The sequence below is a fragment of the Pleurodeles waltl genome, chromosome 11 (assembly GCF_031143425.1).
Source record: "Pleurodeles waltl isolate 20211129_DDA chromosome 11, aPleWal1.hap1.20221129, whole genome shotgun sequence".
Classification (NCBI taxonomy): Eukaryota; Metazoa; Chordata; class Amphibia; order Caudata; family Salamandridae; genus Pleurodeles; species Pleurodeles waltl.
In genome coordinates, this window is record NC_090450.1 from 160,774,115 (window position 1) to 160,801,786 (window position 27,672).

Consider the following 27,672-nt stretch of genomic DNA (forward strand, 5'->3'; position numbering starts at 1 on the left):
TAGCAGTCAAGAGTCAAGTTCAGGGCACACATATGTGCACTGAACACATTTTGACTTTTATTGTTGACTGGCCTATGGCCTTTGTTTTTCATATTTATGGTTCCAGTAAGTATTTGAATCATCCAGTTGTTGGTTTCCTGTTTAAATCTTTGTCATGCATGGCCTCCCCTAGTATGCAGTTGTTCTTGTCTGACATTAGTTGTGTGTCTGTTTGTGTGTGTTCTACTTGGGCTAGGTGTGCTGTTTAGGCAGTATGTGAGATTGTGTGCAGTGCTTTTGTCTGAAAGTGGTAGGGTATATGTCGTGTGATGGACATTTGTGTGTTCAAGAAGTTTTGATGTGTTGGTATTATGTGTTGTTTGTGTTGAGATGTGTTTGTTGGTGTGCTGTGTGGCTTTGTGTACTTTAACTATGTGCGTGTTATGTGCATGAAAGGTTAGAAATGGTGTTCTTAAGTAAGTTGTATGATTGTGTATTTGTATGTATTTTTTGCCTATTGGTATTACGTTGTGATGTATGTGTGAAGTGTACCTGGGTAGTGTCCTCTGTGGGTCCCTGCCAAGAGATTGGATATGGTGCAGTTGTGCTGTGATTGTGAAGAGTTTTGGTGTTGTATTGTACTGTATGAATGTGGGCCCGTGCAGTATTTCCGTACATATCTGTGTGTGTTTGTGATGTGTGTATGTGTGTCTGTGTGTTTGGTGGCCATGGCATGTGTGTTGTGTATATGCAAGTGTTTTGTGACTGTTTGTGAGTGTGCGTTTTATTGTACTTTTACGTGAGGGTCACTCTTCCATCCCCTTCCCGAATGTCTGTTGTGTGAGTGTACATAAATTGACAATCTACAACAGTAACAGGTAAGAGTGTGTACTTATGGTTGCTGTCGTCGTCATCATAGATTCTGAAGTCTTTGGGTGAGCAGGAGCAGTGGGATGACATGCAGCTCTGGTTCCATGGTGGCTCCGGACGAGTCTGGCTTCCTGAAGGTGAGTGTCTCCTTTTATGCAGTTGGCTTCTGCCAGGGTTTCTGTGGTGGTGCAACCACAGTGGAAACCTTGACAGTGTGCAACCTTGTGATGTGTCCAGCAGAAACATGGTCTCCGCCAGCCTACAGGAGGCAACCGTCTTCTGTGGCAGCAGCCAAGTGCTGGTGGTGCTTTGATTGCATTCTGTTGTGAATATCGCCATGGTCATAATTTCCTGGTCTTTTCCGCCAGCCCGTTATTGGTACGACCACCATCACAAACATGGCGGTGCTTAGACCGCCAAACTTATAATGACCGCCTAAATGTGAATAACAGGTAAAATGTATGTACTTTTGACAAGTATTTTTCTGTGCTTGGAAGCAGTACACATTTTTATTATACAGACCTTCCAACTATCTCATGAGACCATTTCCTGCACTGCAAGAGCACTGAATGGTTCTGTATATTTATTTTTCACGTACTTAGTGCATGCATTAACTGAATCTGCACCAGTCTGGCACAGAGAACAGAATCATGATAAGGAGTCAGCTGTTTTTTTAGCACCCTCAAGCTACTTTATTAATCTTTCAGACAAAATTATCAGCACAAGTTTGCTAATGAGGCAGCTAATAAACCCAGGGGCATATTTATCAACTTTTCACGCAATGCAGCATGCCACCTTGCTGCATTGCATAAAAGGGAGAGGGCAGGTGCGAGCCATATTTATCATTATGCAACACATTCCTGATCTGTGCCTGCATTGGCGAACAATCTTCTGCCTAGGGCCAATGCAGGCACCTCTGTATCATAGTGCAAGGGTGCCTGTGTTATAGGCAGGATTGTTTTTGTGAAGGAAAGGCTACCTTCCTGCACACAAAAAACAATCCTCAGAGGCATTTTTCTCTTTCTATTTGTGCTGTACTAAGTAACACATAGAGAAAGTGGAAAAACAAGGAGAAATAAACATATTTCTCCTTGTTACTCCTCTCCTTTGGAGGCATAGCATTTTGACGCATTTCCAAGTCTAACGCTAATGGTAAATCTGGGAATGTGCCAAAATATATGGGTGCATGCATGGGAGCACCCATGCTCAACCCATGTAATGCATCCCTGGGGCAGAGTAATGCAACTCAGCAGCTTTTTCTAGTTTTTGTTACACCACATTTACCAAGCCACACAGGGCCACACAAGGTGGCCTTGTGTGGCTTGATAAATTTCATTAAAGGCTTTGCAAAGCCATTGCTCCCCCTAGCGTTGTGTGTGCGCAACGCATACCCAATATAAATATGTGCCCTAGTCTTTCAAACTAGCATATCTGACCCACTGGAAGAAGGCATTTAAACAAATATAGTTTTATGGGCATATTTAAGAGCCCCTATCACCTCTTTTAAGTGATTTCTTTGCGTCATTTGTTTTAACACTTTTAACACGTGCTCAGAGCAGGCGTTAAAAGGAGGCACACCATTGATTACAATTGGCCTTAATGGTCTTTGAAGGATTAGCATCAACATTTTTTATGCTAATCCTGCAAAGCTCCAAACTAGCGTCAATAAATATGACGCTAATCCTCTAACTCCCGCCATGTTGCGCCATATTTTACACATGGTGCCATTAAGGGGGCACTAAGGGGCACAAGAAAAGTGGTGCTGCACTGGATGCAGCGCTACTTTTCTTAACTATGTCCCTTAATGTTTTATGATTCCCTTGTGGGATACTGCAGTTTCTCTCAGTCTATGTGGGTGTGGTAGTGCCATGCTGTTTTCATGCCATTACTGTAATCTTTTTCAGCCTCAACACTGAACTGAATGTGACAATGCTCTCGACCTGCTAAGTGGCTGTTTCGCAAAGGCTGCACTGGCTCAACACAGATCTGACTGCTTGTGTTTTTGAGCATGAGAACAGAGCTGGCTCAAGACACAGCTAAGCACCTGTTTTTTTGTATTTGAGGTGTCTAAAGTTTAACCAGATATATGTCAGAATTTCTCAGGCTCTACCACAGAAATTACTTAAGGTTAATGCTTCCACTGAAGATGTGAAAAAAATGCAGAGACTCTTCCAGTGCTGGCAAAACACAGAAAACAGGATCACGATTAGATCCCTAACATTGAATTTTTAAAGTTTGGGCCAAGATATACTAAATTTCTAAATAAGTAACTATACATTGCGACAAATAACAAACTGCAATTCGTGTTTTCTTATTTGGAAAACTAAAATTGATTGAGTAGACGTAATTACAATTTGTGCATCAACTTCTACGAAATGCATTAGTATTTTATGAACCGACCTATGTATTAATAGTTTACTTCACAAAATACCGAAATGTGGTGGGTCACGGTTTGATCTACCTCATTATTATGCATGAGGTAGGTCACAAATTGTGACCCACAATCATTGGCAAGAGTCACAGGCATGGTCACCAACTGGGGTCAGCAGTTAAGCAAGTCTAAAACTGCTTTTAAATAAACCAATCTTTTTTTTTTTTAATTGCAACTCGTTTTCTTAAGTTACACAACCCATTTTTGTAGTACTGCTGCCTACTCCTAAAAAGATTTTGAAAATGGTTTATCACCTCCTTTGAAGTCACAAAACAATACTGCATACTTAAAGAAATCTGTATCTGGAAGGGATACGTTTATGCATCCTTTCCCAGTAGTAATTTGGTATGTATTCTCAAACCCAAACCCAATATCAGCCTGGTATGAAAGATAGCCGAGCATGGTACTCTCAGTGGATTTACATATTTAAAAAAAAATGTCCTGAAAGGTAGAATAATGCATGCAAACAGCATTTGAGCTCATTCCTGTCTCATTAAAAATGCTAAAACTACATTTCATGGTCATTTCCCACCAGTGGAAACCTAATGACAAATTGTCATCAACTTCCATCTACTGTTGTTTACAGTCTTGCAACCACTTTTTGCACCCACGACTTCTTAAATGTCATGAATGTGTACAGATGCAAAGGTATCCCAAAATGCAGAGTAGTCTCTTATTTCAGTATGCAAAAATAATAATACAGTTGGCAGTTGTGGAATGGCACGTGGTTATTTATACATAAAACTGTCTTTTATATAGAGAAGTGGATGTTAACATTTTGACTCCTGAGAATATTCACTTTATTTCTTCCTGGCATTAGGGATCCATACTGAACCTTTTTCTGAATATGGGGGCACCCCACTGAGTCATTATTCGAATCTGGCGACTGTGGCCTAGGCAATTTTGATAATTTGAACCTCAAAACTATACACAAATGTACAGAAGCAAGCATCCATTATCAAATACACATATGATGAAATATTTAATGCACAAAAAATACGCAAAATCTAAATTGCACTGCTCCCATGAACCAATCCTAAGATACCAAATGAATGCTCAGTCTCCAATTCAATATTTTTTTCACATTTACAGAGAACTTAAAGTTTTCAGTTTTACATTTCACTCATTCGTTTATATACACTTTATTACTCTTTTAATATCATTTAAATGTATACGCAGGTCACAGACCCCTGAGTAGGTGTTGCAGACTACCAGGGGTTGCATGACCATACTTTAAGAACTACTGAAACAGAGTTTATATACACCAACATTAATAGGCAGCTACTTACAGCTAGGTCTGATAGACAAGAGATACATTACCCCCCGAGAAGCAAATATTAAGTCCTATTCTCACCTGTGGCAGTGTTGCATTCTTTCTTTTTTTACAAAGGTTTCCAGGGAACACTTGTAGACCACAGTAGAAGTCTTACAGGCTTACTCTTTGAAAATGTTTCTTAATGTACAATTACAATTATTCATACAGACTTTCGCATGCACCTTTGCACATTTGCACATTGTGCCCAATTGTACTTGGGGGAAATGCCATTGCATTTGTGTGGAACCCTCTTTTTTCAAGAGAAAAATCATTCCTCTTTAAGAAACGACTTGCGTTACACCCCTATCAATTTTGGGAATGTTTCATTCTGCTTTTCTCCTTGCAATAACATTTACTCATGTCAATATCATGAGTAAATGTATGACTTTATCAGGGCAAGGTTTCTTCGGAGAGAAGGTTGTTACTTTCTTCAAAGTTTGTTAGGTAATGTTTGACGACAAAGCTACAGGACTAGCCTGCCCTGACACGTCACTCACCAGCTACAAGACTAAGGGCCCAATTTAGAACTTGGCAGATAGGGTACTCCATCACAGCAGTGACAGAGGGCCCTCTGCCGCAATCTTAACGGCAACGTGCTTCATTAAAAGTGGGTGGACCTTCACTTTGTGGATGGTGGAGACTACTCCATCTCCACCTCCAACATATACCTCTGATGGCCCAACAGATTAATGGCCATTTAAGTTTTTGCCATTTGTCTACCTGCCCTATTTTGAGTTGGCAGACAAATGGCAACTTTTCACTATCTGTCACCACCAGGTATTTTGTTTTCGAAAGCAAAATCCTGTTTTGGGTTTTTGTATTTGAAATGAAAAAAAAGTTTAATGTTTGATGTATCCTCCATTATATTGATGGAGCCATCTGTCAAACTCTGTCAAACTTTCAATGCATTTATATATACCCACAAATTCAAGTGATGTCCACTCAACTGACAGTTCTCTCTAAATTTGGCAGTGGTACTGCAAGAATGGTTGACCTGACAGCCTTAGGGTGGTCATTCCCCAACTTTTTGCCTGCCTACCCCCACTTTTCTGACACTGTTTTTGCTGGTGTTAGGACTCTGCGCACTTTACCGCTGCTAACCGGTGCTAAAGTGCACATGCTCTCTCCCTTAAAACATGGTAACATTGGTTCCCCCCAATTGGCATATTTGATGTACTTATTAGTCTCTAGTAAAATGCACTACATGTGCCATGGCCCTGTAAACTAAATTCTACTAGAGGGCCTGCTGCACTGATTGTGCCACCCACATAAGTAGCCCCTTAACCATGTCTCAGGCTTGCCATTGTAAGGCCTGTGTGTGTAGTTTCACTCCCACTTTGATTTGGCATTTAAAAGTACTTGCACAATCTTAAACTCCCCTTTTGCTACATATGTCACCCCTAAGGTGAGCCCTAGGTAACCCATAGGGCAGGGTGCTTTGTAGGGAAAAAGTCAGGAGTGTGTTTTATATGTTCTGTTAATGAAAAACTCCCAAATTCGTTTTCCACTACTGTGAGGCCTGCTTCTTTTATAGACTAGCATTAGTGCTGCCATCATATACTTTTTGAGTGGTAGGTTCTGATCTGAAAGGGGTAAACAGGTCATATTTAGGCCCATATTTATACTTTTTGACGCACAACTGCGCCAACGCAGTTGTGCGTCAAAAGTTTTACCGCCGGCTAACGCCATTCCAAAGCGCCATGCAGGCGTCCTATTTATTGAATGACGTTAGCCGGCGCTGCGGACTGGTGTGCGTAAAAAAAAATGACTCACACCAGGCAGCGCCGGCGTAGGGGAAAATGGAGGTTGGGCATCAAAAAATGGGGCAAGTCAGGTCTGAGGCAAAATTCAGGCCTCAACCCGATTTGCGCCATTTTTTTTGACGCCCAACCTCCATTGACATGACTCCTGTCTTAGCAAAGACAGGAATCATGCCCCCTTGCCCAATGGCCATGCCCAGGGGACTTATGTCCACTGGGCATGGTCATTGGGCATAGTGGCATGTAGGGGGGCCAAAATCTGGCCCCCCTATGCCACAAAAAAAAACGATAAAAAATACTTACCCCAACTTACCTCAACTTCCCTGGGATGGGTCCCTCCATCTTTGGGTGTCCTCCTGGGGTGGGCAAGGGTGGCAGGGGGTGTCCCTGGGGGCATGGGAGGGCACCTCTGGGCTCCTTCTGAGCCCACAGGTCCCTTAACGCCTGCCCTGACCCAGGCGTTAAAAAACGGCGGCCATCAGGTTGGGCGCCGTTTTTTGAAACCTGCCTGCCCCCTCCTGTGCGTCAAAATGACGTCAGAGTATAAATATGGGGCACAGGCCTTAAAGTCATTTTTTGGAAGGGAACGCCTAACTTGCATATAATTAACGCAAGGCTGGTTCCCCCTTCCAAAAAATGACGCACATGGTGGAACTTTGTCGCCCGCGGGGTCGGACGTCAAAGTATAAATATGGGGCAGGGTTTGCGCCGATTGTGCGTCAAAAATTTTGACGCACATTCAGCGCAAACAGAGTATAAATATGGGCCTTAGTATGGCCAGAATGGTAATAGAAAATCCTGGTTATTGGTTAGGTTTTGAAAGTGAGCATTTTTTCTGCACTTAAAACCATCTGTGCCTTACAGTCTACCTCCAATCACAGCTCCCTTGTGCATTTCACCCAAACAACCACAAACACAGAACACTCAGTCACACCTGCATTCATCTGCATGTTGAATGGGTCTTCCTGGGTTGGAAAGGTGGAGGGCCTAACACTTACATTCCAAAAGCCAGTGGCCTGCCCTCACACAATGGACTGCTAATCCACCTCCTGGGACCCTGGCAGACACGATTGAACTGAAAGGGGAACTTGTGCACTCCAAAAACACTCTTTGAAGTCTCCCCAACTTCAAAGGCATTTTGGGGTATATAAGCTGGGTCTCTGACCCCACCAAACCAGACCCTTCCGGATCTACACCTGCATCCTGTCAAGAGGAACTGCCTGGCTGCCCAAAGGACTCATCTGGACTGCTTTGCTGAGAAGGAATGCTGCCCTGCTGTTGCCCTGCTGCCCTGCTGGCCTCTGACTTTGCTGAGAAGGACTATACCTTCCTCAAAAGTGCTCTGCAAGGGCTTTGATTGAGCTTGCCTCCTGTTTTCTGAAGTCTCAGCGCTAAAAAGACTTAATCTCTTCAGAAAACTCCTTGTGCATCGACAATCTGCAAGTCACCTGCCAAAATTGACGCAAAGCCTGCATTGCGACCGGGAAATCGCCGCATATCTGACCAGAATGATGCACCCCCACTTCCCGACTGGACAATTCGACCCATTGCCTACCAGTTCGACGCAGTGCCCGTGTTTTCTTCCAGCATGTCAAGGATTTTCCCAGCATCGTCCATGGGCGTGAAAACTAACTTGCACAGAGATAGTGGTTCCCCAAATTTTTTTTATTTTTCTAGGGCGCTTTGCTGATCCTGTTTGAATGGCCTTAGGGGTCTGGGCACTTTCCCACTGTAGGTACGAGGGGAAAGTGCCTGTGCGCCCTCCCTACATATGTTAGGAAGGGACTCCCGCCAGTAGGTGCACACTTGTACCTTAATGTTTTCATGTATATACTGAATCTGGCCTGGCCTGTCTATACGTGCACACTTGCACATTGGTGTTCTCAGATTTATACTAGGCCTGGCACAACTTGCCTGCATGTGCACACTTGCACATTAGTGTTTTCATATGTATACTGAGTGTTGCCTGGCTTCCCTATATGTGCACACATGCACATTGGCATTTTAATGTATATAATGAGCTTAGCATAACTTGACTATATCTACACCCTTGCACATATTGGTATATTCAGATCTATACTGAACCTGGCCCAAATTTTCAGCACGTGCACCCCTGCACGTTGGTGCTTTCCAATGTATACTAAGTCTGGCACAACTTCCCAATATGTGCATACTTGCACATTAGTGTTTTTATTCATGTACTGAGCCTGTCATAGCAAGTGCACTTGCATCTTTGTGGTGTTCTTAGAGCTTGTGTGCTGCTTGCCGTTGCAGGCTTGTGCATGGGGCAGGGCACATGAGCAAAGTGGACATTTTCATGTTCTAAAATCCTTTTTGTGTGCCTTTGCAATTCAACTTCATTCCACTGAAGGCTGGGGGAACACACATCTCTGCATTCCCCAGTGACAGCTATAAAACTTAGAAAACCTAAATGACAGACGTCTTTCATCGGAAGGCCTGGCTGGATAGATAGGATAGAGAGGTTTGTATACTTCGCCTCTCGCAGCCAGATCATGACATCACTAAAGATAGGAATCTACACTCCAGGACCCCATGGCAGACAGGATTGAAATTTAGGGGAGACAGCTGTAGTTGAAAGGGGACCCCTTTGAACCACACCCAACTTCAAAGGCCAGCTTCTATATAAATAGGGAGGCACACTTCAGCACTTCAGAGATACACTTGCAGGAGCGCAGCACGAGTCCCCATACTGCATGGTGCACACTGCCAGAGGAATTGGTTGTGCACAAGAGTATTTACTGTCCTGAGAAGGCATTGTGCACACTTTCTGTATCGTGGCTGACCTTGGCACACTGCCTGCTACAGTGTGACACTCAGAAGTGTTTTTTCCAAGGGCTCGAAGGGATTGTTGGTTTGCCTCCCTGTTCTGCGAGGACATCTCAGAGATATCATAGACCTTTTGCAAGGGATCCACACCATCTGCCGTGTCCTCTGACTTCTGACTTCTGCTGGATTCCACCAGACATTGTGCCTCATTCCTGGGAGGCAAGGCAGTGATAAATTTTCATGTGCAGCAGGACTGTCTGGCACAACACAAGTCAGTGCACACCAGAAGTAGTGCCTCATTCCAGGAAGGTACAACAGTGGTAACTTTTTCTGTGCATCAAGATTGTCTCGTCTCAAATCATCGCATGCCAGAAGTGGTGTCTGATTTTTGGGTAAGCAGTACATTGGTAACTTGTTGTGTGCAAGCGACATTGTTTGGTGCGACTCACGTTATCGTGCACCAGACGATTGGCCCTCACCTGAGGGAGGCCCTACATTGAGCACTTTGTGTTGGTGTTCAGAAGTGTCTGGTGCAACTCAGGTCATCGTGCATTAGACCTTGTGCCCATACCAGAAGGGAATGGAACTTGATAAACTCTTAGTGTGCAACTAGAACACCTGGGGTGGTCCAAGTCATTGTGTCCCAGCTGTGGTGCCTTCTGTCCTGGGAGCTGCTGAATTGGTAACTATCTCCAAAGTGGCACTGTCTGGCTTGGCTGGACACCACCTTGAACAGTGTGTCCCACGGCTACCCTCCCTCTGTGCTTTGCAGACCGGGTCCTGTGCCAGAACACCAGTGTGGATACCCTTGAGTGAATTTTCCGAGTAAGAACCAAAACTACCATTTGATGACTGTTGCCTGCTTTGCCAACCTCTCCATCTTCTCTCATACCTTTGCCCCGGGATCTTTTTTAAGTGTAACCACTGGCCGCGAGTGACCTAGTATCCGGGGAAAGGTTCCTGTATTTCTAACTCTGAGGGTGGCAGAAATTGGTTGGAGGGTGGAGGTGGGTTTGGGTTCAAGCGGGGTCTGCAATGCATTTACACCTCACCTGCCGGTTGTCACAGCACTGCACTAGCGTGCTAGAAGTGAGTGTGTGTGAGTGTGTGTAGACAAGCATGGCTGACATCCATGACACTGGATAGTGGTGTGGAGTGAGTGTGTGCGAAATAGTGTCTGTGGTTGATTTCACTGCACAGCTGCATAGTCATGCATGTTGTTTAGTATAGAGGTTGGCATTGATGTTTACAGGGGTGGCCTCTATCTCTGAGCTTTTTCTAAAGCACTACAGTTCTCTGGATACATACATTGCTGCTATCGTTGGGAACTGAAATGCATCCTACAATGGTTTTCAATTGAATTGGGGTGATCGTTGGGTTGGGTCTTGTGCTGCCAACACGGTAGCATCACGTGTGGGTGTGAAAAGGAAAAGTATTAATTTTCTGATTTGTACATGCTGTTGGGCCTCAAACCATAAGCGATATTTTTGAATGTGATTTATACCCATATTTACATGACATTCATGTAGTGTTAAATCATTTGTGTGTCAAATACAAACTTTATTTACATATGCCTCATGAGAAATCTTGTTTTTGACACTCAGTATACATATCATGTGGAAGTACTGTGCTGATGCTTTACACATTGCCTCTGTGATAAGCCTAACTGCTCTGTATCAAACTATTCAAGAGTGAATGCAGGTTATACAGTTGGTGTAATCAACCACCCCTGACGGGAGTGATAGGTTCTGTCTGGCTAGGTCCTCGCCTCACCCAACCACAACATGCTGCCTCCCACAAAGACTCTTTTTTCTCTAATCATTATTTATTAATTATTCGTCTGGTGCTCAGCTGTTCTACATCTCTTTACATCACAGGCTTGTATCTTACTGCTGTTGTGTAAGATTTGGGTTTACTTCTGACTTATGAGAATAATAATACATGGTGTGGCATTATATAAAGATATATGGACTAGTCTGGGGTTCTCAGTTAATTGAGTTGCTCAAATAATTAAATATATGTAATACAGAGCTTACTGGTTCCTTCGTTTTTAGGTTTGGTGTTAGCCAAGACTTTTTATTTTATTAATGTTAAATGCTTAGCATGCTTAATTATAGAGTCTTTCAGCCAGCCCTCGCCATCCTTCTGTCTACTATTGTGTCATCCACATATTTCTTCCACTCACTACAGTATACAGCATGGGGAAATGGGTTTGCTCACGTCAGCCATTGGCCAACTTCAATAAGAATGAGAAGATGCTTCTCCTTCACAAAGACCAGATAGGAGTTCATTTCAGTGGCAAGGAGTGTCATGGCAAAATGAGTTTTTTTGTGAATAAAAATGTTTTTGCTTTTAGTTATTCTTAATATTAGGTCCAGCACCTACCCCCAGTCCAAGGTTTTACAAAAACCATGACAAAACAGAAGAATTATTGCAAAGTCATAAGTGTGGCAGCCAATGCCACAACTATTGGCTTTGCAATTTCTCATTTTAATTTGAGAGTTAGAAGCCTAGCATTTGATAGCTTTGTTATCCTTAATAACCTGCTTAAACGGCAACATGTGATAGTTCTTCAAAATGTGACATCATGTCAACTTTCAATGATGTAATATTGATTGGCTAACAGAAAGGGCCAATTAATCAATCTGAAAATCAATGAAGACTGTACAAATTGTCATTCATGACTTCCATCCATTCATCATCCGGGAAACAATTGTGATTTTCTCCAGTCTACTCCATCACATAACCAGTGGTTTATCCAAACCTATTTATGGGCAATGATTTAGGAGTGTGCTTGAGGATTGTTCTGTGTTTTGGCAGTCATGTGTGCTGTGCATTCTTATTGATGTATGTATTTAGACCCACTTTTGAAATCAGTCATTAGTAATGGGTTCCATGTTGATAAGTTTCACCTAAAGACATCATAGGACAATTTGTCTGGGCCAGATGCATTTTTGAGTTCCTGGTTTAAAAACACACTCATACTACAATCTTTTATGAAATTAGAGGATTTGCAGCAGTAATCTCATGGAACTTCAGAAATAGAATTATGGGAGAAAACTGTGCAGGGAAAATCAGTCTGCATGGATGGATGATTGGAGGTATTTTAGGCAAAACCATTCCTACCCTCCATCGACAGTTACAAATAGGTTTGTCTCTTCTCTGGGACAAAGGGGATTTAGTGAGGTTTGTAGGTAAATTACAATTTACGTTAAAATTACACTTTCATTAAGCTGCCTCCCTTCATGGCCTTTTGTGCTCTGGTGTAGTACAAATGTGACTTCTTTACAATTTTGCATTGTCCAGGAACAGTAAGACAGAGTTGGCACAGAAGCCAAGACATCCTATATTTTCTATGGTGAAATGAAGATAGAATGCTTTGTCCAGGTCACATAGTTAATCCCAGTTTTCAAGTTCTTTTTGGGATCCTCATAACCCCATTTTAGCAAATCCCATAATGTGGCTGTATTTTTCTCCTTGATTTTCAATTGAAAGAATTGAGGTGCAGTCTTTTTTAGTTGGCTCATCGTTTGTCTTGATTACAAACGTGTGTATCTTCCTGATGTTTCCAGATGTTTGCCCTCCTTCTCATGAGTGTGCCTTATTCTTAGAGCACAAGACAGAAGATTCTTCTGATACAGGAATTCCAAATGAAATCACTCCGACCCCGTTTTGCATATTCTGCTTGTTGAGCTAGCATTTGATTTGCTTTCCATTATGGATGTTGGTGCTAGCAAGTGCTCAATCCCTGCATGACCCCTCTATCTTGCCTCCCCAACAATTTCACTCTTTTGACTCCAAAGCTTAAAGTTTTCTGATTGGCCACTGGCTCACAAGATGTGGCCATCAAGAAGTCAAATGAAATTGTTTCCAATTCGGTTTGAGTTTCAATTTTTGACTTGGTTCCACTCATATATCATCCTCAGATTGTTCAGATTCTGGCACAGAATGTGAAGGCCAGCTATTAGGGGGTTGTGGTCACTTTCAATTAGTTTGCAGATTCTCATGTCAGTGAAAATATGCCATGCTTCCAAGTTGATTATGATATAATCAATTAGACTAGACTTTCTCTCTGTGGAATAAGACATATTTACTGGAGTATTTGATGGGCTTGCAGCCATTTGAAGAACTAAGGACCTTAGATGACTTTGGGTCTGGTTTGGTGGATGGGGTACTATGTCAAAAATGTGATGGTTCTTCCGGCAGCCATATTACAATTCCAATACGATATAATGGGATCGTAATATGGTGGACGGATATCTGTCATGTCTTTGAGGGAGTAACCCCATCTACCAAACTCTAAAACTCGCCCTTCATGTCGGATAATCTTTCTCCTTGGTTGGTATCCACATAAAGCTTTATGATTATTGCCACCATGTTCCAAGAGAGCCCTTTCAGCCATGTTTCTTTACTGAGAAAGCTACTATATGGATTAATACTCAGGTTAAGTTTGCTGTTTGGAGCCTCCTGAATATCACAAGTAACATCATGCCTTACAGACTTTATGGTCTCTTTGAGTGCATTTAACACTGTAGGTTTGGTATTATATTTAGCAGATGGCAAACAAGCATTGAAAATGTCCTGTGCATTATGTTCATTAATTAAATAAGGTGTTGAATATTGTTGTCAATGTTCTTGTGCTCGTACCTTATGATGTCTATAGTTATAGACTACCACATTTCTAACCCTTGCATTGGTCTCCCTCATATTGATTTAATTATGAGAACACTGAAAGTCCGTGAAGCCTGAGTGCTTCCAAGGCCTAGCGTTCATGGAGGCAACAGATTTGAAGAGTGTTTAATAAAGAATACCTTTTCTCTGTCCTCTAGCTTTGCTGATAGCCCACCTATGATCCAAGAAGTGGAAGATGGCAAATGTCAGTACCAGCATTACAGTTGTCTAAATGGGGACCAACTGTAGATAGCTAGGTTGAGCGGCATACGCTCTCTGAAGCTTTTCATCATCCATTCCTGTTTGGATGAGTGAATATGGATTAGATCCCTACTCACTGCTTAATAGAGTCATCCTAGCCCCAAACTGTAGTTGTATACATAAAATAGTTTCATATCATGAAGATCTTCTTGTGCCAAATAATTCTTAGTTGGGCCACAAATGGAACTACAAGGAAGTTCATTTTTGTGAACTATTTCGCTTGGATGCTTAGGTAGTTTTTTTCTGAATCTAAGAATCCTGATTAAAGTTATTCACTAAGGAATACTTCCATGCCCCTATTCCTTAGTTCAACTAGCAGATTTCTTCTTGTCTCATGCTCTTCAGAATTTGTACCCTTTAATGATGCTTTCAATTTGAGGATGTTGCTCCTGTTTAGGATCTCATGCCTCCCTTATGAGTGGTCTTTAGGGGTAAATGAAATCATATAGGAGGATTCCATCTTGTTAGAAATGGGTTTACGGGTTGGCTAGGGTATTCACCTAAGCCAGGCAGAACCCACTCTAGTCAGGGCAAGGGAGTTACACATCCAAGATAACCCCTGCTTACCCCCTTGGTAGCTTGGCACAGGCACTCTGGCCTAACCCGGAGGCAATGTGTAAAGCGTTTACACAACACACGTGACGCAATATATACTCCACAAATTAAACACAACACTGAGATATGTAAACATAAACTGTATTGTACAAAACATAATTAGACCAAACATTACATGTCAGTAATACCCTGCTACCTTAGCAGTTGTCAGAACATTACATAGGTTACTAATACTCTGCAAGATTAAGCAGTAGTCACACTAGAACACATAATTACTCAGAATTCTGCAACATAAGCAGTAGTCAGGAATCACATTGAAGAAAGAAATGCACTTGACATAAACACATTATAAATATCCATAAAAGGAACATTAGAGAACGTATGACAAGTCATAAAATCAAATTAGCCTGGTATGCCCATAAAAGGAACATTAGCAAACATATATGAAACACCTCATAAAAATAGTCAGGTTAACAAATAAACCATGAATGTCCATATAAGGAACAAATGACATATGTACCTCCAGTAAAAGTACCTGGTTTTACAATGAAAGGCACTCCCAGTGCCAAGAAGAACAAAATGGGGCTCTCAGAGCTCAGTGCGCTCACCTTGGAGGCTAATCCAATGATTGGGGAGGAGGGGGCGGCACGCACCCCCTCCGGTTTTATAATGGGACCTCATGGGGCCTGTGATCTCTGGGCCCCCCCCAGAGGCTTCCATTGGCCCTCCTACAGGGGGCAAAGCCAGGAATCAACAATTGAAGCCACTGATGGAGGCCTGCGGTGCGGGGGTCTCCGGTGAGGCTTCCGCCCCACCCGCGGTCTCAGCAGACACAACCAGGGCTCCTCGGGGCAGAGGGAGCATCCGATGAGGCTTTCTGTGCACCTGCACCTCCTGCAGCAGGAGACTTAAAGGGACCGTGGGGCGGGGAGCCACTGATGAGGGTTTCTTCCCACCCTACATCTTCCTCTTTAATTCAGGCCCGCCCGGGCTGCAGCGGTGTCCAGGCACCAAAATAGGTGCCTACTTGTGCCCTGGGGGTGCTCCTCAGAGCGTGCCTCGTCCCGGGGGCACAGTAGGAGCATGTTTGCTCCTTCTCCGTCTCACTCATGCCCCATGGGCACTTCAAGCAGCGTGCTTTTGATGCGCTTGGCTTTCAACAGCACCGGGGTTGCGGTAATTTTCCAACAGCAATGCAGGAAAGTGTTTCCCAAGGCACGAGTTTGTTAGAAAAAGACAGTGCTCCTCCAGGGGCTGGAGTCATAAAGGGAAAGTGCTGCTCCAGGCACTATACCATTAAAAACAAAGCACTCCTCATGCTTTGGTTAGTTGCAGGGGTCAGGGGCCACGGCAACCGGCCCCTGGAAACAGAAGAGGGGGGAGAATCACAGGGCGAGCAGGCCCAAACAACAGGGCAGCACAAGGGATGCAGATGGTGGAGGTTCATCCTAGTGACCTAGCAGGCCACAGGTCAGCACACCAACAGCAGACCAAGGTGGGTCCTGGTGAGTCTATTCAATAGTGTTCTGTATCCTGAAGATGTCCCAAGAAGTTCTAAATTGTGGGGGGAAATCCCCTGTACTTATACCCAGTTTACAGTGTGTTTCACAAAGAGAGGGGAGAGGAGGTTCCAACCAGTTACAACTGGTTCTGGGAGTGCCCCCTCTCGCCTCCAGCACAGGCTCCAAACATCATTTGGGGGTAAACTACCCTATTGTGTGAGGCCAGGGCACATCCTTTACAAATGCAGGTATCTCCCTTCTTTCAGCCCAGGAAGACTAGTCAGTATGCAGATGCACCTTTGTGACATCTCCACCCTCCCTGTGTACAGGCTGTCTGAAAAGTATGCACAAACCCCAACTGTCAGTCTGCCCAGACGTGGATTGGAGTCAATCTGCAAAACACCAGAGTCATAAGTACAGAGAAATGCTCACTTTCTGGAAGTGGCATTTCTCTAATGATAATAAAAAATCCACCCACATCAGCAAGCAGCATTTCTCACTACCATTACAACCATACCAAACATGCCTATGCTACCCCTCATAAATCAGACAATACCCCTTACACGTAGGGCAAGGCATTTCCAATGCAATCCTAAGAGAAGGCAGCACTCACAGCAGTGAGAAGCCAAATAGGCTGTTTGTCACTATCAGGATAGGAGACGCTACTAGGCACATTACCTGCCTTCTACATAAATGGCACCCTGCCCATAGGGCTATCTAAGGCCTACCTTATGGGTGACTTACATGTAGTAAAAGGGGAGTTCTGGGCCTGACAAGTAAATTTAGATGCCAGGTCCCTGTGGAAGAAACAGCACACACACAGGCCCTGCTCTGGCTGGCCTGAGACAGGTTTGAAAGGCCACTTCAGTGGGTGGTGCAAGCAGTGCTGCAGGCCCACTAATAGCATTTAAATTAAAGGCCCTGGCTATAGAGATACCACTTTACAAGGAACTTATAGGTAAATTAAATATGCCTATTAAGTATAAGCCAATCATACCAAGTTTACAAGGGAGAGCACATGCACTTTAGCACTGATTATCAGTGGTAAAGCGCCCAGAGTCATAACATCAGCCAAAAATGGTCAGAAAAATAAGGAGGACAGGGAAAAAAGTTTGGGGAATGACCCTGCAAAAAGGGCCAGGTCCAACACATTTTCTATGTTGTGTCAAGTTAATTGATAGGACCAAAGTAGTGTATGCAACACTGTTTGTTCCTTGGAAGTTACACTGGTGAATAGTGCTGGCTTGGAGGGTAGGTGCTGATGTCTTTATCACTGGGTTCAGAGGGTGAGCTACTACTGCTCTCTGTGTCTGGGCAGATGACAGAGTCCTTTTGATTGTTTGACAATGAGTTAGTTAATTCACAGCACATTTGATTTAAGCATTTGTCCATTTGAGCCTTGTATGAATGTAAGAGTAGGCTGACTGGTCATTGAAGTTAGTCTGTAACACTCCATTAAGGGCTCCGAGGAGTAGTTAAACATAGTGTTTAGCCTCCTGGTCTCAGATATGTAAGCTTCGATCCTAGGCAGGTTGTCAGTTGTGTTATTTATTTTTTGGAGGCTCTGGATCCTAGGATGGGCAGAAGACATATCACCTTGACAAAGCAATGATGTTAAAACTGGACAACCTTTAATTGTTTCCTTCTTGCCTGTTCATTGTACAGAAGAGCATTCTGAGACTTTTTTTCTATCACAGAGCAATAGAAAAGGGGTGGAATGTGAGCAACAGTCAGCAATCTTAACTTGTTTCCAGCTACACTCCTGCCTAGAGTTCCATTGTCCCTATCTACATTGTTTTCCACAGCATGTCTGGTGACACATCTGCAGTACCAAATGATGCACTCTCACATGTAGGTGGTTTTTAAAGAATCCTTTATATGATGTTTATGGCAAATATATAGTTTTTTCCATGATAGTTTTTGTTTTTTACATGTCTGTCTTATCACTTTTGGCATTACGAATACATCTGGGTTTATGGAATCACGTTCTAGGGGGCTTGGGCACATTGTGGATGTCTTGGGCTGCAGACTGCTTGCACCTGGACATCCTGGAGTTCCTTCCAGAAACTATGTGGGTAGGCACTTCGTTTTGTACAGTTATATCAAAGGCTTCTGCATTTCTGGTAGATAGAGTCATTTTACAGTTGGTTACTATACAGTGGATGACAGATGGGACCTCTCCACGTTTGTCCAAAATAGCCATACAGTTGCAAGTGTCGGCTGGAGGAATGCTTTATATATGGAGGGAGGACTAATAGCTATTTTGTCTTCATCCTTATCCCAGTGGTTGCTACTATCAACGCTGCTTCCTGCACGCCCCTGTTTGGATGTCTAGTTTATATGTCTGCTGGATAAGACCTCCTTCTATGAAATTTAATGTACTCAACATTGATCTCTAAATAGCTAGAATAGGCTGGGTAGTGGACATTTTTAGAATTTCATACTGTGTTGGCATATTGCTGCTCAGGCTCTTTTCTGCCATATTTTCATTTGAGGGGCAATTCCTAGTGCTACTAAAAGAGCTAGGGCCAGATGTACAAATTTCCGATATTGCGACTCGGAAATTGCGAGTCGGTGCGACTCGCAATTTCCGAGTTGCAATATCAGATGCAGAACGGTGTCTCAGACACCACATGCGACTCGCTATGGGGTCGCAAAGACCCACCTCATAAATATTAATGAGGTGGGTCGCATTTTACGACCCCATAGCGAGTCCCTGCACTCACAGGGATGGTGGCCTGCTGAAGTCAGCAGACCTCCATGTCTGTGACTGCTTTTTAAATAAAGCAGTTTTTTTTTTTTTTTTGCAGCCCGTTTTCCTTAAACCTTTTGGGCAACATTCACAAAGGGGAAGGGGTCCCATGGGGACCCCTTCCATTTTGCGAATGAGTTACCACCAGTGTGACACTGGTGGTAACTGCGAATTGATTTGCGACCGCATTCGCGGTCACAAAGCAATTCTGCATTGCGATGCGAGTCGCAAATAGGAAGGGAACACCCCTTCCTATTTGCGAGTCGCATTCACAATTTGCAAGTCGGTACCGACTCGCAAATTGTGAATGTGAATCGCGGAAGGCTGTTTGCATGGCGCAAACTGCGATTTTCGCAGTTTGCACCATGCAAACAGCTTACTACATCTGGCCCCTAATGTAAACTGGGACCCGCTGAATGGTATAGTATCTTTTTCCTTTAGGGTTGTAGCTTCTTCTTCCAGATTGAAGGAATTTTCCAGGATTATTGGATTTGATGACATTTTAAAGTGTCTGTGAGATGGTGTGCATTTGGCTAAGTTTGCAGCAGTTTTATCTATTGGGACAAGGGAAAAGTTACCAAGTAATTAGCTTAGCAGCAAGTCAGCCTTCATATGGATAACATGGATTTGTTCTTGGTGACATCAGCATTATCATTGGCCAACAAGTTAGTTGGCAGTGTTAGAATGTCTATTTGTGTCCATGGGACCCTGAGGCAACTGGTTCATGGAATGACTATGATGAATGCATTTATAGTTAAGCTGCCAAGTTTCCAGATTTTGTGTGGTACACATAATGGATCAAATGATTAGTATGTGCTTTTGGCATCGAAACTTGTGATGGACCTGGAATTTCACACTTGGTAGTATTTTCACAGTTGTCATGTTTCATGAAAAAAGTTGGTGATTTTGCTTGTCAAGGAGGTCTCTTTTGTGTTGCTGACCGACAACTTATTGTTTTGTCTTTGGTTATTTTCGCATCAAGTACAGGTTCCTACACTAGCGGAGAAAATGGAACCTGGCATACCTGAATTTGGGGTGAGGTACTGAGGAAATCTTAGTCGGACCTGGGGGGGGTTGGGACTTACCCATGTCCCACTGGGTAATCACAATGTTGGCAAATGCAGAATTAGTTGAAAGACTATGGGGTTCATCACTGTCATTCTTAGAGAACCCATTTTGTATGATTTCCAACATTTTCCCTGTTTGTGGGTCCTTGTTAAAACAGGTTCTAACTCTAGACTTGATTGCGGGCATGACTCCCTCAGATGAACACAATCTTACAATTGGAGGCAATTTTCAGGGGCAATCCAAAAAATTAATATATCTATTTATTACACAGTGACAGTCACTATTATGGTTAGGACCAGGTTTCCATAGATACCTACATTTGGGTTCGCTAATAACTTTGGCACGGTTTGATGAATCTTAACAAAACTTTTTTAAAAAGCTCATCCTTCATGGAAAGTTTTGGGGTGATCTCTCAAGTGGCGTCTGAGGAAAAACACACATCTCAAAATGCAATTTCCCCATGCAATTTTCATAGTGATTTTTAAACAGTCATTCAGCCCAAACAGCTAAAGGGAAGTACAACAAATTTGGAAGAAAGCTAGATCTTTACCTTTAAAGAGTGCTTCTTGTGATTTGGTGTAAATCTGTTCAACAGTTTTTGAGAAATTAAGGCACAAAGGATATGTGTATCTGCATAGTTGGGTTCAAGGGATCCCAAAACTTCTTTTCTCCATGCAATTCCCCACTTGATCATATAATTGCTGAACTATATCGACCATTTTGTTTCCTACGTGGTCACAGCTTTATTAGGGCATGCTGTAATTTACAAGAAATCAGGTCAATCAAGGACTAGAAGTATAATTGTTGCATGTTTTACCAATTGGGACATGCAGGCTTAACTGATAGCCATACAGTCCTTCTTCTGATCATCCGAGGAACCTGTTAAGAACACTGAGCAGTAGTACTCTCGTTTATTCTCCCCTTCGGAGTATAAATGGTAGTATCTCCTTTGACCGCAAGATCAGCCCACAATCCCCCCAGAAAATTGCATGGTAAGTTTGGCCCAGATACTGTTCTGGTACCTTAATCATCCTGTTGTCCACAAGGCCTGGCCCTCAATTCCAGTGAAGTATGGAAATTGCTGAAAAAGGTGGGCTGAGCCAAAGTTGTGGTTAGCAGACAAGACAGCAGCGAGCAATCCTGCAGTACTTTCGTACGAGTAAACTGGGTTGACCTAGGCAATGCTGTACCCGGTTTGTCTACCTACTTCTGTCATGATTGTCAATGGGCGACCAAGCCACTGCATTCTTCTTTGTAGTATTAGCACCTTTCCCGTAAGCCAGCAGTATGAGGTGGGGAACAACAGTGAGAGCCTTTGGTTAAAACTGAGGCACAGCAACCCTTCACTTAAATAAAACACAGTTTAAGTAAAGTTATGGTTAGAAAACAATAAATAAATACCACTGAAATTCTCCAAGTTAGGTTTGCATTCTTTTTTTCTCAACAAATGGAACGCACTTCAATTTATATAAATGTTTATTTACCTTTAACAGTTGCTTCATACCTAGAATTACAGGATTGGTATCTATTCTGTGAATAACGGGAAGTGGGGTGGGGTGGCCTAGCATGGGGTGGCATTAATGTACCTGCTAAAAAACCTCCGTACTCGTTCACTGCAAAGGGTCTTTGTTTTATGTGAAACACTGTAAAAAATTGAATATGATAAGATTTTGAAAAGTCAGTTGTGATGGATTCACATCACGGATTTCAAGAGCATTATTCTGGCATTTTTTAACCTGTGGGTAAAGCCTCCGTCCATAAACAATCAAATAAAATATTGGTTGTCAGCATTTTCGCTCAAACATGTTTTCATCTGAGGACAAGTCTAGCTGCAGTATGTTCTGTATCCTGACTGTTTTTGTTTCTGTGGTTTACAGACGTCCAAGCAGATGAGCATCAAAGTGGAAACGTGATTGATGACGCCCGAGCCTCCCTGCTCAGTTCTTGCATTCATGAGTCTTCAGATTATAGGGGAAATCATGTCAGTCACTTCATGTGCATCCTAATCTGACCAACATAGCAAAGTGTAAAATCTGTTTATCCATTGTAACCAGGACCGGATAAATATTTTATTCCACCTGGCACTGGTGGTCTGGAGGCCGGTTTTTAAGCTCCTAGGGCTTCACTGCCTCTGCCTTCCCCCACTCCCGCAGGTGAATTGCAGCAAGCTGGGGATGTTCTAAGAGAGAGAGGGCGAGAGAAAGGCAGGATGCAGAGAAAACGCGATCAGAGAGAGAGAACACAGAGAGCAGACAATGAGAGAGCGCGAATGGACCGACTGGAAGAGGGGAATTGCGAAAAGAGATTAAGGGAGCTGGGCCGTTTTGAGCGTTCTTTCCAGAGCAGTTTATGGTTCCCCAGTCCAGCCCTGATAGTAACGAGACAAAAAGCCATCTGCACGACTTGGCCAGGTGTCCTGAAAATGTACGAGACACGCCAAAAAAGAAATTGTTTGAAGGAGTGCACCTGTGAACTTGATATAGGACACTAGTAGCGAAATACTTGATTTAAATTTCAAGGGCTGTTACTGGTATTGTGTTCTTCACTTCAAAGACATGCTAAAAAAAATAATCGGCGATTCCCTGTTGTTGGTTTCTATGCCAACTCACTTCGTCTTCTGCAAGCAGGCAGAGTTCAGCTACAATACTGACAGGGGATCACATGGAATCTTTCATGAAACCTCTATTTCAGACCTGAATTTGCAACACATAAGAAACCTCAGACAGGGCAGATGATGTTATTCTTATAACGAGATTCTACGGGTTCTTTTGAGTTATTCAATTAATATACAACCGATCTCTTGTTGATAAATATAAATCGACACGGTTTAGTGGAAATCTATATGTAGACCTAAATTGTGTGCTGTAGTCTTTATCAGGATCTGCCTGTAGGACAATATGGCAGTACCAGTTGGGACTTTTTTGACAGGTCAATGTGTGGGGCATTTATGTGGCTGTGCGTGGGAGAGTTTTGTGGTGAGGTGCTTTTGTGAGTTTGTGTGGGCTGGTGTTGTAAACATCTTCAAATAATGACCAGGTGGCAGTAGCAAGCAGTACTGTTCGGCTGTGGATGCTGTTATCTCATTGCACGCAGTGTGGGTGGACCAACGGCACTGTCTGAGTAGAAGATCAGATATGTGCCAATATTTCATCTTTTTGGTAGGTAAGGAAGTTAGTGAATGTCAGTGCGAACATTTTTCATTTATCTGACATGTTCTCAGGAACAATCACCAATAAATACGGTTCACTACCAGATAGTTTGTTTTAAAAAAGCAAAAGTTGCTCAATTCTAATATGTTAGTCTCTTTTTTTTCCTACTCAATTAATAAATTAATAAATAAATCTTTTATTTTGACGCCCGGGCCTATTTTCTACTCCAGTCTGACCCTCCTCTTGATAAATTGTTCTGTGCTTTATTATTCATCTCTTTCTCACTTGCAGTGCCACGTGACTTGTAACAAATGCTGTATTTATGCTCTCTTGGATGTCTACTCCCGCTGCATAGCATTCAAAAGCCCAAGAGGTCTAGTTCACAAAACTAAGTAAATAAAAAACAGAATGTCTCGAAAACAAAGTGCACTTGGGCATGTTTTAGCTTTTCATCCAATCGCATATCTATTCTTCCTTTAGGCGATTAAACACGTCGATTTTTATCAAAGATAAACCTCGCAGAAAGAACGCTTTTACTATACTGAACAGTTGACAAAGAACTCTGAAAAAAACGGAATATTCAACCAATCAGGAATGAGTTATCATGAACCAGGCGTCAATTTTTAACCATAATGTACATGGGGTGATTGATCATTGGAAATTGTTCAACAGAACTGCATGGACTTCGTTAGGTGATTCTAATTTGTACTCCGTTTCAACTCAGCATTATTTAATACTTTTTGACCCTTATACTCGTTTTGAAACAGGCAATGTTGTTTACATCATCACAAATTGTTCGTCTGTTGTCTGCGCTCAAGACGGTACGTTACTAATACGTTATATGGTTGGTAGCTTATCATACTGAACCGTTTGTATTGAATGAAGGTTTGAAGCCTCTGAATATATATATTTTTTTAATGGAAATCGTACCTTCAGATGAACCAGTCTTCTACATTTAAACTACTTTTATTTCATTTATTTTATCATGTCTATTCCATGGCAGAATAGCACTTGAAGCCCAAGTTTTTTCAGAAAATATTGTTTACTTTTGTGTGTGTGGGAGGTGAAGAATAAAAAGTTGTATTCATCAACATTTCCCCATTAAATGTCCATCCTTCTTATGTATTTTGATCGTCAGAAATCCCAAATTATATATTTTATTTATTTTGTTTGTTTTAAAATTGACACTATAAAATAAATCTGTCCCTTGAGTTATTGTATTGCTCTAACAAAATATACACCAGATTAAAAAAAATACACATAACTCAGCACTGCATAAAAACAAAAAACTAGGGCCTGATCACGAGTCTGTCAGCGTTTTCCAACCCGTGTGTAAACCCGTGTTTATGCACAGCTCAAAATTACGAGTTGGAACGTATTTAAATACCTCAAACTTAATTGAATTTCGGCAGGTCAAGCCTGCCAAAATTTAAAAGGATAAAACCATATGGCACTTACCAATTCATGAGGATTTCAGTGCGTTAAATACCTAAATCCACGTTATTCCCCAGAAACACGTAATAGGTGGTATTTATCGAACCCTATAAATAGCATACCCCATACTATCGTTATTTATCAGCACCTTTACTTTTAATCAGCCCTTAATATATATTCATTTCCTCAGACTAGTGATTCTTAACCTGTGGTTCCAGGATGCCTGGGAGTCTGCAACTCCTACTCAGGTGGTCTGTAACTGTCATGAAAATGAAAAACAAATTAAAGCAATGCCAGATTTAGTGGTGTTCCACTGCACTGAGCCCCAAGATCAGAAGTACTTCACTTTATCATATGGAGCTGCAGGCACAAGCTGCAGAGTTCTTCCTGTGACCTGCTATTAACAGCGGATAATGAAAATGCCAAGTTAACTGTAGTGATTAATATACTTGCTGTGATTTGTCTACTGGAACTTTTCATTCATCAAAAAGAAATTGGGTAAATATATCTGTTCAGAAGCACAATGTTTAACATGAAGATCACAGATTTGTATAGATAACCCAGTGGGATGATGATTTTGTACAACTAACAGCCAACACAGATCTTGATACAATTAATTCTGTTCCAAAACTTTATGAGTGGCTACAGGAAGCTTTTGATATCCTAATACAACTCAGAAAAACTAAACACGACAAAAGAAAACCAACACCTTGGAGAAATACAGAACTTAAAAAGATAAAGTAACAAATCAGAAAGTTGCAGAAGACCTGGCTCAAAACAAACACCAGTCAAGACAAACCGCAGCTACACAAACTTAACAGAATATACAAATCATCAATCAAAAAAGCTAAAAAAAGGTACTACTCAGACAGAATTCAAAATGCTAAATCTACAACCAAGGAATTCTATAAAATTCTCAATGAATTTCAAAAACCTACATGCAGGGAAGGAAGTCACCTCACTAGTCAAGATTTCACAAACAAACTGGGAGCTCATTACACAACCAAGTCGGACACATTGGACTCCTATTTAAAACAGAAGAAAACCATCAGAACCAACCCCTTTCCTAAAATACCCTCTAAGAATAAACCAACCCAGCCTCTACAGTCCTTCCAACAAATATCCCAAGGTGAATTTATGGATTAGGTCAAAGCAAGCAGGCCTTCCGGTTGCCCCTCTTACCCTTGCCCTCCACACATCTTCAAGAACATTCTTTTATCTACTTCTGCTGCCACACCTGTAAGAAGAATCATCAACAACTCTTTAACTACATGAACTTTTCCTGAAGACCTGAAAAAGGCATACATACGACCGTTATTAAAGAAAACAAACCTAGACTCACAGGACCCCAACAACTGCAGACCAATTACAAATGGACCTTTCCTGTGCAAACTGATAGAAAGAGCAGTATTCGCCCAGATGTCACTATTCATTGAAGACAATTCTATACTTTCAGGCTTCCAAACTGGATTCCACCCAGGAAGAGGCACTGAATCGGCACTCGTAGCAATCTGGGATGAACTTAAAAACACAGTCGACCACAATGGAGTTGCTGCACTACTTCTCTTGGAGCTCTCGGCTACCTTTGATACGGGTGACCACGACACCCTAATTCAAAGACTCCACGAAGCTGGCATAAAAGGGACTGCTCTTGACTGTATTACATCCTAACTTCAAAAAAGTTCTAATATCATCTATTTGCCCCCCTTCTCGTCCAAACCCTACTTCACAAAAGCAGGGGCCCCCCAAGGATTAATCATCTCACCTTTGCTTTTCAACATCTACATGATATCATTACCAGAACTGATCAATGATTTTAATCTCACATGCTACAACTATGCAGATGACACACAAATACTACTTAAATTAGAATGCCCCAAAAACATTGAAAACTCTGAAATCTTCAGTTGCCTCAGAGCCATTGTTCAGTGAATGACCCAGAGCCATCTCAAACTAAATACCTCCTAAACAGAAATACTCATATGTGGTGACTGGAAAAGTTATGACCCACTGTGCACCTGGCCTGACGATCTCGGACCACCTCCTCAATTATCCAAGGAAGTCAAAAACCTTGGAATCACCATGGACTCCAAGTTAACTATGAATGCCCAAGTGGACAAATTAGCACAAACAAGCTTCATCACCTTGAAGACTCTACAACGCATCTTCCCCCACCTTGGATTTCCACACAAGATGCAAGCTACTATCTCGCTTGTACTATCCAAACTGGATTATGCCAATGGCCTCTACCATGGATCATCTCTAACTATTATGAAAAAACTACAACGTATTCAGAACTCCGCAGCAAGGCTACAATTAGATGTAATGCCACAAGCCGACATCTCCCCTGCCTTGAGAGCACTACACTGGTTGCCCGTTGCCAGAAGATGCACTTTCATGCTGCTTTGTATCACCCACAAAGCTATAAATGGAACAGGACTGCTTTTTATCAGAAACAAAATAACCAAATACATTCAACAAAGAAACCTCCCCTCAAGATTGGCACCCCACCTTAGAACACCACCATACAAGAAAAAGACTATAGGTGGTACATCCTTCTTCGTTCAAGCAGCCAAACTATGGAATTCATTACCCCCAACTATAAGAGCCACAGATAACTTTCTTGTCTTCAGAAAACTACTCAAGAGTTGTCTCTTTCCTTCATAACCACCATATTCAAACAACTATGGACTGCATATGCCTATGTTGATAAATATTTATTTCTGATTGTGTGTATATTCTAGTTATGTACACTTCTTTAGAAAATATGTATCACTACTATGTCATAACAATACCCTACACACACACTCTTTAAACCTGTTTAACTAAGTATATTTACTCATGGTTTTAAAAATGTAAATGTGTGTACATATATTTGTGCATATGTGTGTGTACTCATGTGTGTATGTATGTGTGTTTGTGTACCTGTATATATGTATGTATGTGTGTAAGTTGTTCTGTGCTTGGCATGTTCATGGGTCATTGCATGGCTCCTGGGTGGGTTGTCATACTAGATATCTATGAATACCTTTTCCCATCTTATATCACAATTATCTACCCATCACCATATGTCATGTCTCTGTCAATCTATCCTCCATTCCCACTCTGACTCATCCCAAATCCATTCTACTACTTTCA